At 46.6% G+C, this 15,394-nt stretch overlaps 1 non-coding gene across 1 annotated transcript; it reads left to right on the top strand.

The window, feature by feature from the left end:
• The first annotated feature begins 243 nt into the window (after window positions 1-243).
• TRNAR-CCU lies at window positions 244-316 on the top strand. Its single transcript has one exon. It is a non-coding gene; the product is annotated as a tRNA-Arg (tRNA).
• The last annotated feature ends 15,078 nt before the right edge of the window (window positions 317-15,394 follow it).

Here is a 15,394-nt window from a genome sequence, read left to right as displayed (position 1 = left end):
AGGGAATACCATTTGGACTGGGAGAGGGTCAGGGGACGCTTCTGAAGCACAGTGACATCTAGGCTGAAGTCTGGAAGGCTGGCTGGAAGCCAGTTGGGTGTTGAACAGGGAGAAGCAGTCGAGGCGAAGAGGACAGCGTGTGTACATGCCTCCCGGGGTCCACAAGATACTGGGTGCATGGGTGGGGATTGACAATATTTATTCACTTGGGGAAAAAGATCAAGAATCTTCCATTTTGGGGGTGCCTGTTTGGCTCAGTTGGTAGAGTGTGTGACTCCTGAGCTCAGGGTCGTGAGTTCAAGCCCCACATTGGGCACAGAGCCCACTTAGAAGAAAATAAGAGAAAAAGAGAATCTTTAGCTTTGGACATGATCACCTTGAGATGTTGTGACATAAAAAGAAATATGCCTTTGGTGTCTGCTCCCAGGCCCTGGCACAGGACTTCTAAAACCCTTGTCACTTCCTGAGTGCTAGAGTGAGAGGAGATTATTCATAACAAGCCCCCTCGGCACCTGGGGGGCTTGGTGGTTGAGCGTCTGCCTTTGGCTCAGGGCCTGATCCTGGGGTCCTGGGATTGAGCCCCGCATCGGGCTCCTCGCAGGGAGCCTGCTTCTTCCTCTGCCTCTTTCTCTGTGTCTCTCATGAATAGAGAAATAACATCTTTTAAAAAATAATAATAATAAGCCCCTCTCAACCACACTTGATTTTATGCTAATTAGGTGACTCATGTAGGATGGAGGCTCCTTACCAGAGGGTTGGAACTTTCCAATCTCCCCTCACCCTTGGAAAAAAGAGAGGGGCTGGAGATGGACCTAATTACCAATGGCCAATGAATTAATCAGTTGTGCCAATGTGATGAGTCCTCCTCAAAAATCTAAACAACAGCATTTGGAGAGCTTCTGCGTCGGTGAATGCTTGGAGGTACTGAGAGGATGGCATTTCCAGAGGGGACACAGAAGCTCTGCACACATTCCCACCCCCCACCCCCACCCCCTGTCCTGTGTCCTGTGCGGCTCTTCCATTTGGCTGTTCCTGAGTTGTGTACCTCCCCACAGCAGACCTGTAGTAGTGAGTGTTTCCCTGAGTTCTGTGAGCCATCCTAGCAAGTCATGGAACCAGAGAAGAGGGGCATGAGAATCCCTCGGTCAGAGGTACGGGTGGCATGGGGTGCCCGGGTGGTGTAGTCAGCTGGGTTTCTTGACTTTTGGTTTGGGCTCCGGTCATGATCTCAGGGTCCTGGGATGGAGCCCTGCATCAGGCTCTGCTCTGCACTCAGGGCGGGTCTGCTTCGGGATCCCTCTCTCCCTCTGCCCCTCCCCTTGCTCTCTTGCTTTCTCTCTCTAAATAAATACATCTTCAAAAAAAAAAATTTCTCGTGTGGAAATACCCCACACATTTTGTGTCAGAATCCTGAGTCTAGACAATTTTTTATTCCCTTTTAGATGCCCATGACATATTTAAGGGGAGATGTAGTACATAAATGGATATGAGTTTGGAGCTACAAAATGGGTTTAGACTAAATAGTGAGGGGCACCTGGGTGGCTCAGCAGATTAAGTTTCTGCCTTTGGCTCAGGCCATGCTTTCCAGGTCCTGAGATCGAGCCCCATATCCGACTTCCTGCTCAGTGGGGAGTCTGCTTCTCCCTCTCCCTTTGCTCTCCACCCTCCCTCATGCACGTGTGCATGTGTGTGCTCTCTCTCTTTCTCTCTCTCTCAAATAAATAAAATCTTTTTCTTTTTTTAAGATTTTATTTATTTATTCATGAGAGACACAGGGAGAGAGAGAGGCAGAGACACAGGCAGAGGGAGAAGCAGGCTCCATGCGGGGAGCCTGATGCGGGACTTGACCCCCAGGCCCCTGGATGAGGCCCTGAGCTGAAAGCAGAGGCTCAACCGCTGAACCACCCAGGTGTCCCAATAAATAAAATCTTTTAAAAAATGTTAAATTTTAATTGACTTATATTTCAATAGAAATTTACTAGGATTATAGTAACTGGGGAAAAAAAAATCACTGGTGAGTATGTGAGAAATTAGTCGCCAGATTAGGTGCCTTTTCCAACCAGGGGAAAAATATCTGAGTGTGTCTTTAATTTACTCTTATTTTCCTTAAAAGAACAAAGCTTTAGTCTGGTGATTAATGCTCTTGAAGCCTGCGGGGGTCCCAGCTGGCAGCCATAGTAGCTGTTTCAAATCCAAAGAGGAAAAGTGTTTGTGTCTGCTTAAAAATGGAGTAATTAATGATGTGGGAAAAGTATTTTTCCTTTGTTTGTCTCTCAACACGATGGCTTTGTCTGATAAGGGATAGAGTGTTAGGATTGAATAGGAATATGCTAGGGAAAACACATGGGAGCCGATATGTCTGGGCTGTATGAAGAATGCTCAGACGTTCAGAAGTAAGCTGCAAAGATCAAGATGGCATCTTAGTGTCTAGAGAATTCCAAATATAGAACTCCTAGAAACCGATGACATCCACATGGAGTTTTGGACACCTCAGCAGTATTCATAAGAATTGGGAGAGTTTTTGTAAGGGGGAGTGAGGACAGGTTTTCCTGGTAACAAAGCAATGGTTGGGGATCATCCCCCTGGGAGAGGATGTGGGAATGTGGGCTGGCAGCACTGAGGAGAAGATGCAACTACTTAGCCCATGGCCTCCGTCCAGTGGCTTCATGTTCATCTTTGATCTCAGCTCAAATCTAAGGAAGCGAAGCCTAGCCTGCTCATCTGCTAGTCCTTCCCCCCACCATCCAGATGAGGCCCCTGTCCTAGGCTCCCATAGAATCTGTCCTTCCTTGACAGCATCTGACACCGCTGTAATTACATCATTCACTGGGTAGAGGAGTAAGGATCCTAGTCCACAGCTTAGGTGGGCAAGAAATGTAACAACTTATACTTCAAGATTCCATTCAACCATTGTGGTAGAAATCATATTTGGGGTCCCAAAAGATTCTAAAGTTATGTAGGATTAAGTTTCTACAGTTGGAGGGAGGAAGAGAAGGACAAGAAGGCATTGGGGAGTGACCGCTTTGTCTTAAGTGTTATCTGTCCATGAAGCTGTCTGTTAAGATACCTAGAGTCCAATCTGGTTGGTTCTATTTCCTTAAGTACCTACGTCATTGGACAACAGCAGCCGGAGAAACCCCTGGAAAAACTTTTTGCCCTGCCCCAACCTCCTCTGGAGCAATGAACACAGCTTCACTATTTTATTTTATTTTTTTTAAAGATTTTATTTATTCATTCATGGGAGACACAGAGAGAGAGGGGCAGAGGCACAGGCAGAGTGAGGAGAAGCAGGCTCAAGGAAGGGAGCCTGATGTGGGAATCGATCCCGGGACTCCAGGATCATGCCCTGGGGCAAAGGCAGGCGCCAAGCCGCTGAGCCACCCAGGGATCCCAACACAGCTTCACTATTTTAATAGGGACAAAGCAAGGGAAGGAAAGCTGAGAGGGCAAATATTGGTGAATATTTTTAAAATAGTAGTTCAAACATATATTTACTCTGGGAATGTGTAGTAAAGTTATGTGGAAGAAATAATTCACCAGTCTTCCCCAGTCTAGCGTGGAAGCTTATTTGAGTCCAGTGTGGAAGCTTAAGCTTCTCTAAAAAAGAAAAGAAAAGAACATTTAAAAATATCCAAAGGTAGAAACAACCCGAGTGAGTGTCCCCTGATGACTAGGTAAACACAATATGGGCTGTACGTACAATAAGATTTGTTCAGCCTTAAAAAGAAAGGAAATTCTGTCCATAGTACAACATGAATGAACCTTGACCACACATAGGAAATAAGCCAGTCACAAAAAGACATACTATATGATCCACCTACATGAGTGTAGTCAAATATATAGAGATAAAAAAGCAGATTGGTGGTTGCCAAGGGCTGGGAGAGAATGGGGAGTTAGCGGCTAATGGGTACCGAGTTACACAGTTTTGTAAGATGGAAAGAGCTATGGGGATGGAAGGTGTTGACAATTGCCCAACAATGTGGATGTACTTACAGCCACTGAACAGTACACTTAAACATGTTTAAATCCGCATTCATTGGATAAAGGCAACTTTAATAAGAAACTCAATATAGTGGCATAACTAATTTTTGTGTTGTGTGTATTTGATCACAATAAAAATATTATCCAGGGGCATCTGGCTGGTTCAGTCGGAGGAGCATGTGATTCTTGATCTGGGGGTTGTGAGTTTGAGCCTCACGTTGGGTGTAGAGGTTACTTACATGAATAAATAAAAACTTAAAAACTTGGGAAAATATTATGCAAATACATGTGTAATTAGTTGCTTACTATCTTTCTCTTCAGCTGGAAAAGGAGCTCTGTAAGAGTGGGACCTTGTCCATCTTATTCACTGCTCTATGCCCATCATTCAGCACAGTGTCTAGCATGTAGCAGTAACTCCATAAATACTTGTTCAATGAATAAATAGCCCCGAGAGCGGGATTTGGGGAACAATGTATGCCTCAGGAAAGTAATACTCCGTATAATGATTTACGGAAGAAACACTGGCAGGATATTGCATAATTTGCTACTGATAATATTTAGTTGCCATAGTGCTTGGGCATTTGTGAGCATATATCTTGATTAAATATAGAAAGAGGAAAAATAAGTATCACATTACATACCTATAGCCATGCTCTTTTATTTTTAAAAGAATTTATTTATTTATTTAAGAGAGAGAGACAGAGAAAGAGAGAGACAGAGCATGGAGGGCAGGAGCAGAGGGAGAGGGACACACAGATTCCCCGAGGAGCAGGGAGTCCTATGTGGGGCTCTATCCCAAGACCCTGTGATCATGACCTGAGCTGAAGTCAGATGCTTAATTGGCTGAGCCACCCACACACATTTTTTCTTTTTAAGAAAAGATTTTATTTATTTATTTATTTATTTATTTATTTATTTATTTGAGAGGGAAGAGTGTGAGCAGGAGCTGGGAGAGGGGCAGAGGGAGAGTATATCCACACTTTTAATCACTTGGTCCCTTGCAGAAGAGGGCTTCTTCCTGTTGAGCCTTTTAATATGATGATGATTCTTAAAATAATGTTTATTGCATTTTCATAGATTAGCACAAATCTTCGCCTATCAGATTAGACCTAAAATAAACACGCCAGCTTTTTAACTACGGAAAGTAAAAACAGGAAGGATGTAGCAGGGAAGTGGGGACAGAGAACTAGGGAGTGGAAGGGGGAAAAGGTTGGCTCTAGGGAAGCAAGCAATCGCAACTGAAAATAATATTTACTGAAATTAAAAATTCATATATATTTTGAAAGCCTATACCTGGGAATATCCCACAGAGACAAAACCACTTGTTCAACAAGACACACGTACATGGATGCCATTGCAACATTACTTGTTGTGACACAAAGCTGGAAACAAAGCCCATGGGTGAATAATTTACAGTGCACAACATCATAAGTTATTGTTCAGGCATTATAGAGACTGAATTAAATCTAAACCCGCTGACTTTGAGAGATTTCCAGGAGGTACTGTTAAGTGAGAAGAGAAAAATGCAGAAAAGTATAAAATATACACTGAGCTGAGGCCTGTGTAGGGTTATATATAAAAGTGTGTATATTTTTTGTAAAGCAAAAAAAGAGATAAGAACCCCTCCAAATCCCTATACCCAAGTTTGTGAGCTTGGAGAAAAATCTGCGAGAACGCACAGTTGGCTGGTGATCCAGCTTGTGAGTGGGTTGGTATGGGAATGTCTGGTGTTGGGAGGGAGGAAGAAGAGGAAAGGAAGGAGGAAACCAAGTGGAAAAGAAAAAGCGTCGCACTAAAACAATAAAAGCACATACGACTTGCATTTATGTAAAATTTATGTGGCATAGAAAAAAATTAAAAATTGTGCAGAAAAAGCTAACCTGTTTCCTCCCCAGGTGAAAGTTGAGAGCAGTTCTTCAGCTCTGCTGCCATCGTTTCTGAAACCGCTCATGTTAGTGGCAGAGGGACGGCCTCAGGGAACACTGACCTCTGGGAGACACCAAGATTCTTGGCCGTGGCGGGCTTTCCTTTTTCCTAACCTGGGGAATGGCCTGCTGACTGGCATGTAGGAAGCCAAATTACTTATTTATAATAATAGACATGAAGGTGGTCCCGAGGACCTTACCAGAGGCTCCCAGAGGTAAAAACATACACGAGAATTGAGTGAGAAGGAAAGAGTATGGGAAAAAACTCTGGGAGGGTGCCATCTCTCATGCACTCCGGGATCTAACGTAGATCCAGGAAGTGAGAATCACCTTTGTCAAAGTGTTCCACTGTGTGATCTGTGATATATGATGTAAGGTGTATGGTAGAGAAGAGGTGGGTGCTGTGGAAAAACAACATTTTGCAGTGGCTCAGAGTTTGGACTCTGGTCAAGTGGCCCTGGGTCCCACCCTGCCTTCGCTGGAGATTGCTGGATGCCTTAGTAAGAGACACAAAACAGTGGCTGAAATAAGAAAATAGGTTAATGCCTCCTCAACTCCTGATCGTTAGTTGAGGGTTGATCTGAAGGTTCTACGGGGATGGAGACGCAAGTCCTTTTCATCCCTCATCCCTGCAAATGTGAAGGCCATTCACCATTGGATTTGCCTCCTAGCCAGTGAGAGAAAGAAAAAGGAAAGGGAGGGGCTGTGTGCTCCTTTCCTTCCAAAGGTGACCCTCAGGAGGTGAACTCTTCACATTGGCGAGGGGCTCATCCTAGGGCTGCACCTAGCTGCAAGGGATGTGGAAATATGGTCTCTGGCTGGTTTGTGTCCAGATGAAATTCTCATTACTCAGGAAGACAGGGAGATAAGATCTTTGCGCCCAGATCTCAGAACTGTATCCTAATAAACTGAGATAAAATGGTAGAGTGAACTCTGAAAGTATAAAGAGGGGTCCCAATCCAGTCTGGGTTGGGGGGGGGGGTCAGAAAACTGACTTTTCCCAGAGGCAGTAATTTTGAACAGAGGCCTCAGGGAGTTAACTAGATGAAGCACGGAAGAGAATCCTAGGGAGAGGGAACAGTGTGCACAAAGGCCCCCCAAATGAGAGGGACAAGCATGTTTGAGGAAGTGAAAAAAAGGTTTGGTTTAGGCAAATACAGAAATCAGTTCTCTTCCCAAGGGCCCAAGGCTGGCTGGTGAAATATGTTCTAACAGTGCACATCGGCTCTCAAAGACACCGTTTCTTTTCTGTGGCTTGGAACGATCCCACTGTGGTCCGGCCGGCAGCCCAGAGAGAGCTGACATTGGTTTGGAAAAGTCTCATTATTCCTTACGTAAGACCCGAGTAAGTGACTGAAGTCCTTGTGCCTGTTGGCCTTAGAATTGGACAAAGTGTGCCTTGTTTGTGTTATTTATGATTTCAAGTAACCTTACAAAATAGTCCTATAATTTCCTATACTACATTCAAATGTGGTGGCTTTGAAAATCATTTGCCTTTTCACATCAAAGGAACAAATTGGCAGTTGGATTATGGATCCACCTTGCCACGTGGGAGGTGAGAGCTACAGTAATCGTTGACTCACAGAGGCTCATTTCCATACCCAGCACACGAAAATCCGTTTCATTACTTTATAGTTTCACCTCCTATTAGAGCCCTGTTAAGTGTGAGTCATAGTAAACCTGAGGTCCTAGAATTTGAGAGGCCGGTATAAAAAATTCATGAAATCTTTCTGCACTGCTTACTCTACTTTTCCTTGTTGCAACTGGGTAATTGTTTTTAGAATATTAATGTGCCTTTCTCCTTCACTTTCCCAAGGACATAAGTTTCCCCTTAGTCGGTTCTAGGCATGTATCTGATTTGGAGGAGGTGAAAATCCGTTATGGGAGGAAAGCAAAGAGGAACACTGGGTCATTTCCAACTTGGGGCATTTATAGCCAGGATTAGACAGTGGGGCTTTTGTCTTGAATATGGATTTTGCAGGTGAGCATCTTGAGTGTGTCCCCAGAACCAGGGAGTGTAGAAAAAGCGTGGTGACATATAGACGAGACAGCCCCAAGGAGGGCTGCTAGATAAAAAGCACGGTGCCCTGTTAAATATGAATTTCAAGTAGTTAATGAAAACTTTTAAAATGTAAGTATGTTCTCAATATTGCACGCAACATACTTACACTAAGAAATTATTTGCTGTTTAGCTGAAATTCAGATTGAGCTGGGCATCTAGTATTTTTATTTGCTAAGCCTGGCAAGCCTGTCCCTAATTTCCAGGACAACCAGGCAAGTAATAGTAGGAAAATGAGGGAAAATGAGGGAAACCTAGAGCATGCCAGGCGTACTGACCATACAAACTTTGAAGCCCTGTTCTCTATTTGAGCAGAGCCTGCACCTACTATGGAATCAGAAAATACCAGATACTTGCTTTCCTAGCTTCCCTTAAAAATAAGTGAGGCACATGCCAGTCAGATCCATCTTCCCTGACTTTGATTTGAAAGCTGGGATTTGGAAGAAGCAAGTGTAGCACAGAGACTATTCCGGCGTTGGGTGACGACAGTGACCTCGGCTGCGTCCTGTGCCCAGTGTTGTCAGTGGAGGAACCTGTGGGGTCCAGTGTCGATGGCAACAGCGGTGTTTCTAAGGCCTTATTGTGAGCCTTGTTCCTCACTGCAGAGCCTTGGTACCTGGTTCTGGCCCTCCCAAGGGTCCTGCAGGCTATCCAATGCCTTCTGGTGAGTTCTTTTGTCCCTTGACTCTGCCAGAGTCAATTCTGCTCCTTGCACCTAAAATCAATGAGCGATAAATGAAATAAAGGCCTTCTCAGGCATGAGAAATTGTGGAGAGAAGAACAGAAGAGCAAGCGACAGAAGAGATAGGAGAAGAGAGTGGGCAAAAATGTGCTTGGAGAGGGAGCAGAATATAGGTAAGTTAGGGAGGACGGAGGCCTTCTTAGAGGGTGCACCTGTGTCCATCTGCCCTACCCGAGTCATTCTGGGGGTTCACAGCCTGTTCTGGTTGCCTGATTGGGTTCGTAAGGACCAGGGTCCACTTAGATTGTGCTGTGCTTACGCTCTACAGGCTTATAAAATATTTTGGGTTTCTTTCTTTGTTTTTAATTTTTTTTAATTGTGGTAAAAAAAAATCCCACATAACCTAATATTAAGCATCTTAACATTAGTTCAGTAGTATGAAGTACTCAACATTGCCATAAAGCAGATCTCCAGAACTTACTAGTCTTGCAAGTATGAAACTCCATATCTACTAAACAGATGTCCCCCTTGCCTCCCTCCCTGCAGTCCCTTTGCTTCTATGATTCTGACTACTTTGGATCCTACAAGTAGGATCATATAGTATTTGTCCTATTTCACTTAGCACGATACCCTAAAGGTTCATTCATTTGGTAGCACGTGACAGGACTTCCTTCCTTTTAAAGGCTGAATATGAAGACTCCTAACTCTGGGAAATGAACTAGGGGTGGTGGAAGGGGAGGAGGGAGGGGGGTGGGGGTGAATGAGTGACAGGCACTGAAGGGGGCACTTGACGGGATGAGCACTGGGTGTTATTCTGTATGTTGGCAAATTGAACACCAATAAAAAATAAGTTTATTATTAAAAAAAAGAAAAAAAAAACAAAAAATAAAGGCTAAATAACATGCCATTGTATGTACACGTCACAGTTTATTCGTTCATCCATCGATGGACACTTGGGTCACTTCCATGTCTTGGCTATAGTGAAAAATACTGCTATAAACACGAGAATGCAGGTATCTCTTCAAAGGCTTTTAATTTTTTTTTTTTTTTTGCTTTTAAATATTTTGAATTGCTCCTGGTTGCAACCATTTTCTCTTGGTGGGGCAGTGGGAGTTTCTGATTTCAATGGCCAAAGATGCCTTGATTCCAGTATGACACCAATAAACTATAGAGTTCAGCTGAGGAGCTCAACATATGGTGAAAATGTTGTTCTAAAGCAAAGTCCTGTGCAGGGAAGAGTGTCCGAGCAAGAGTCGATTGGGAGTCACAGACCTCAGAGTGGGGGGGTTGGGGGGCAATGAGGGCTCAGAGTCCATAGGGTGCTGCTGGCTGGTTGAGTCCAGCTAAGTTAGACCAAGGTAACCTCAGACTTTCAGCCTCAAATGCCAGCATGGTAGGCAGCACCCAAGGGGAAAAACGAGCTGTCGTAGGTTAACTGTTCCTGGACATCATGAGGCTGGAAAAACCATAATCCTCAGCACTCTCTTGGGAAGAGAAGCAGAGGGCCAGGTGAGCTATCTGGGAGACACATGTTACCCGCATGGATCATGAAACTATTGTATTAGCTGCCTCGGTATTGCTTCTGTTCCAGGCAAAGGTGTGGGAAGGGCCAAGAAGGAAGACTAGGTTAGTGATGGATTCAATTAAATTAAACTAAAAATTAGTTTTCCTTCTGCATATCCCAAAAATGTGTGTTAGCATTTTGTGATCCTGCTGTATTTCCCCACTTCCCAACCAACATCGCAGGCTCCAGCCCCACAGGATGCCCATCACCCATCACCACCCCGGCCCTGGAAGAGCCTCTGGAGCTCTGAGCAAGTCGCGCAGCGGTTGCTGTGTGCATCCTGGAGAAAATCAATGGTTTCCAAGGTGCCTCAGCTGCAAACTCTGTGCTTCCTCAGTTCATTCTGTTCTCTCGCTGCGGAACTCTCCCTTCAAGAGCCATACCAGATGCCACAACTGGGAGATTTATTGAGGTCTATGCTCCATCCTGTGTTCTCTCTCCAGGAAGAATTATTATTATTATTTTTAAAAGATTTTTATTTATTTATTTGAGAGAGAGAGAGTGAGAGGGAGAGAATGAGTGCAGGGGAGGGGCAGAGACAGAGGGAGAAGCAGACTCCCCCTGGGCAGGGAGCCCGATGACCTGGGGCTCGATCCCAGGACCCCAGGATTATGACCCAAGGCAAAGGCAGATGCTTAGCTGACTGAGCCACCCAGGCACCCCTCCAGGCACCATTTGCCTCCTGCCTCTTGCCTCCAGTTGATGGCCGTCTGTCGGTCTGCCTCACCGGGCCTCGAGCACACTGAGGGCAGGGGGCACGGGGTTTCATCGTTATACCCCAGCTCCTGACCCAGAACCTGGAGGAGTTGGGCCCTAACAAGTGTTAGCTGAACAAACGAGCTCTCTCCTTTGTCTTTCCTGTTTAACCTTCCCAATCTCACATCCAAATGGCCTTTAATTGTATTTATCTTTGATCTAGATACCGGTAAGGGTCTATTCCTACTCATTTATTATAACATTTGCTGAAAGCCTTGCACACAATAGGCACTCATATGTGGTCGGTTTGACTGGATGTCTTGGTTTCATGCCTTTGCTTACAGAATGTCAGTATTTGAAGAGACCCTACGAGCCACCTAGTACAACCTGTCACCTGGTGTGTGAATTGGTGATGCCTGTAGGCCCTGGGTTTTTGTTTTTTTTAAGGTTTTATTTATTTATTCATGAGAGACACAGGCAGAGGGAGAAGCAGGCTCCATGCAGGGAGCCCGATGCAGAACTCGATCCTGGGACTCCAGGATCACAACATGAGCCAAAGGCAGAAGCTATTGCTATAGCTTTGGTGTGTGCTTTCTGATGTTGATGGCGGTGATGAGCCAATTGAGAAAGCAGTTCCAGAAAGAATGATGGAATGTGCCAAGCAAGGAAGTGTGAGAGAAATGCTTGGGGCCATTATTATTACATTTGGAGTTCAGTATTGTGGCCACAGAGCTAGAAAGGCAGTGGTGAGGGAGGTAGAGAGGCAGCACAGGAGGCTGGAGACAGGCAGGGGTCAGGTCTTGAAGGGCCTCTCTTGTTATGCAAAGGAATTCATTTTCTTTCTTTTTTTTTTAAAGATTTATTTATTTATTTATGATAGACAGAAAGAGAGAGAGAGAGAGAGAGAGAGAGAGAGAGGCAGAGACACAGGAGGAGGGAGAAGCAGGCTCCATGCAGGGAGCCTGATGTGGGACTCGATCCCGGGTCTCCAGGATCACACCCTGGGCCAAAGGCAGGCGCTAAACCACTGAGCCACCCAGAGACCCCCCCGTTTTTTAAAGATTTATTTATTTATTTATGAGAGAGAGAGAGAGAGAGGCAGAGACACAAGAAGAGGGAGGAATTCGTTTTCTTTATGTTGGCTTGAGGGTCTTGGAGCTAGGCTGGGTATGTGTATTAGAAAGGCCCAGCTGGGGCAGCCCTGGTGGCTCGGCGGTTTAGCGCCGCCTTCAGCCCAGGGCGTGATCCTGGGGTTCCGGGATCAAGTCCCACATCAGGCTCCCTGCATGGAGCCTGCTTCTCCCTCAGCCTGTGTCTCTGCCTCTCTCTCTCTCTCTGTGTGTCTCTCATAAATAAATAAAGTCTTTAAAAAAAAAAAAAAAAGAAAGAAAGGCCCAGCTGATACCATCATGCTTGATAGAGGTTGAGGTATAGGATAAGGAGGTGATTTTAATATTGCAGGAGAGCACAAGGGCCTGGCCCAAAGCAGTGGTGAGGGGAATGGGACAAGGAGCGGAAGAAGAGATATTTAGGATATACAAGGTCCTGGTGAGGTGGGTGAGAGGCAGAGACTGGAGGATGATGATGGGCCCCTGGGTGGAGGGCAGTTGGTGACTTGGGGAGGAGGAGCCTGCCTCACAATGGTTAATCTTCATTTTCATCTACTGCTCTGAAACTCAGAAAAAAGTTGTGGCTAAACCTACAGACATGTCACCGACAGTCCCTAGAGAGAGGAGACGCGGGTTCACAGGTCAAGGACCTCCAGGGACACTAGATGTAAGGAATAGGTGGTGAGGGAAGAGCCAGGGAGTAGGAGAACAGGAGGTCACACTTAGGGAGCGTATTAAAGGGGAGAACTTGATCAATAAAGTCCTACAAAGAGGAGCAGGACCCGGTACCCTAACAAGGTATTATATTATATTATATTTATTATATTATATTATATTATATTATATTATATTATATTATATTATATTTATTATATTATATTATATTATATTATATTATATTATATTATATTATATTGTTTCTGGACAGAAGGGGTGGAGATAGGAGAAGTGGAGAGAGGGAGAGAGGGAGGAGGAGGAGAGGGAGGAGAAGGGTGATGGGAAGAAGAAAGGGAGGAAGGTGACAGGAAGGAAGGGAGGGGCGGGAGGAGGGAAGGCACAAGACCATTTATGTTAGACGTTGGGGGGCCACGGGGAGAACAGTTGCAGCGGAGCCTTGAGTCAGGAAGCCTAGACATGGAGGTAGAAGACTTTCTAGAAGTTTGGCTGTGAAAAGGAGAGAGGATGACAAGCAGAGAGAGTCACATTTTTAAAGATTTGATTTTAATGAGCTAGGACAGACTTGGATCCAGTGACAGGCTGAGAGGAAAGTGCCAGATGAGAGGGAGGCCTGAGGATCAGGACAAAGGGAATAATTGGGGGAGCAAGGAACTTGACGTGGGGGTGGGTGGAGGGTTGGAGGAAAGTTGCTCCCTCCCTGGGGAGCCCAGAGGAGGCCGTAGGTACAGGCTGAGCAGGGGACGGAGGGGGGACCCGTGGATTCCATCCCCAGTGGGCAGGGGGGACACGGGCCTTAGGAAGGACTACGGCCCACAGTAGCGGACAGAGCAGACTCCGGAGGCGAGCCGGGGGCTCACGTGCTCTTCCTGCCATCACTAGCTGTGACCCCAAATTTACCCAGACACCATCCAGCCTCAGTTTCCACATCTGTACCATGCAGAGGAGAAGAATCCGCTGTGGGCTGTTGGAAGGGTGAAGTGGGCTACAGTGTTGGGGGGGTGGGCTTGGGTCGGTACCACCTGTCCCAGTGGTGTCATCCCCACGGTCACCCTGCCGAGCCACACGGCCCCGGTGCATGGTTGGAGGGAGGAAAGGTTTGGGCCAGCTGTGGGGTCACCTAGAAGGGGACCGAAGCACATGAAGGTTTGGGTGATAGCAGGGTGGGGGGGTGCAGACAGGACCAGGACACACAGCACCGTGACAGTGGCGGTCTTGCCAGCTGTGGGAGGCTATCCTCAAATAACCTAAAGAGAGGGGCCTGTTGCCCTTTTGCAGGGGAGAAAACCTGAGGTTTCGAGAATTCCCAGGGGCCGGCCTGGGGGTCCATGCTGGGAAGGGATGCGCCCCAGGGCTCTTCTAACCACAGCAGCGCCACAGCAAACTGTCACCAGGCTTCTGCAGCTGTGGTTGCGGGGCGACAGTGGGGTCGGTGGGGTCGGGGCAAAGGACGCGCATGACAGGTCATCTGGCTCCGGGAAGCACTTCTGGGCCTCAGCTGCTGGAAGTTTACTTCTCAATGCCAAAAAGGTTAGTTCACATCTCACTTGCTGGAAACACAAGGCCAAATTCTGATGGATTCTGGGAAAGAGGCCATAAACAGACCCTTTATTGGTGGCTCGGCATTAAAGCCAATGGAACAGGTAACTCCTATTACCGGGGGACGCATACGATGGGATCCACCGGCAGTCCACAGTGGTTACTGAATGGATGTGATTAGGGCGGGGAAGGGATCTGGGGGGTCTCTCAGAGGTTAGTCTAACAGAGGGGAGTCCTATTAAACGGCTTTTCCTCTAACACTTTTAAGTGTTGGCAGTTTGCTTAAAATTGCTTAAAATGTCTGTATGGTTCTCACCTAAACAACTGAAATCACTCGACCATATTAACTATCCTAACAGCCAAGCCCCACCAGCTTCTAGAGGCAATGGCCCAGCTGGTTTAAATGGGTCTCCATGGTTACAGGCATGCGCCGGTTGCCATGGTTACATTTCCCAGTCCCTCGCAGGAGTTACATACACGTATCTGAGATTTCAAAGGATTTTTCTCCCCCTCTCTTGCCAGCCTACACAGAAATCCAGGGTTCGAAGGGCTGAGATGGAAGTTTCAGCGACCCCTTGGGAAGGAAAGGGGGGACACGGTGATAATATTGATGACAGCCGTAATCAATCATTGAGCGAGGCAGAAAGGATCCCGTGGGGACCCAGTGTGGGTGGAGAAATATATCGCCCTATTACCAACCCCGGTGTCTTGCTTAATTAGCAGAGGATGAAAACTGGGGAGGGGGTGTGCACAGTGGTGGTGTCTGGATCTGGCTCCGGGGGGCAGGGGGATGTTGCCCCGAGTGGAGGGGGAGTTCTCTCACGTGAGAGTCCCTGTGCAGCGGGGGCTCCCCTCCTGGTGCCGTCGCCTCCTTGCACGGATTTCCCCCACAGGCCTCATTTCCAACCGTCTTCTAGGCCTATTTTGGCTCCACCGGGCATCTGTGAACAAGGCACCAGCCCGGGTCAAGACGCGTCCTTGGATCCCGCCTTGCTTGGCAGAGGGAGCCCAGTGGAAGTGTGGTGCCCCCCTGTGGCATCGCTAACATTTCCAGCTCCAGCTCAGCCTCCAGGAAACCAGCCCCAAGCCGGGGTTCCTAACCCCTGGTATTCAGACAACAAACACCTGCTGGTACTTAGGAGGCAGAAATAGTCTTTCTCCATG

The sequence above is a fragment of the Vulpes lagopus genome, chromosome 16 (genome assembly GCF_018345385.1).
Source record: "Vulpes lagopus strain Blue_001 chromosome 16, ASM1834538v1, whole genome shotgun sequence".
NCBI lineage: Eukaryota > Metazoa > Chordata > Mammalia > Carnivora > Canidae > Vulpes > Vulpes lagopus.
The sequence above is the reverse complement of the archived record's forward strand: the minus strand, read 5'-3'. Positions and strand labels throughout refer to the sequence as shown.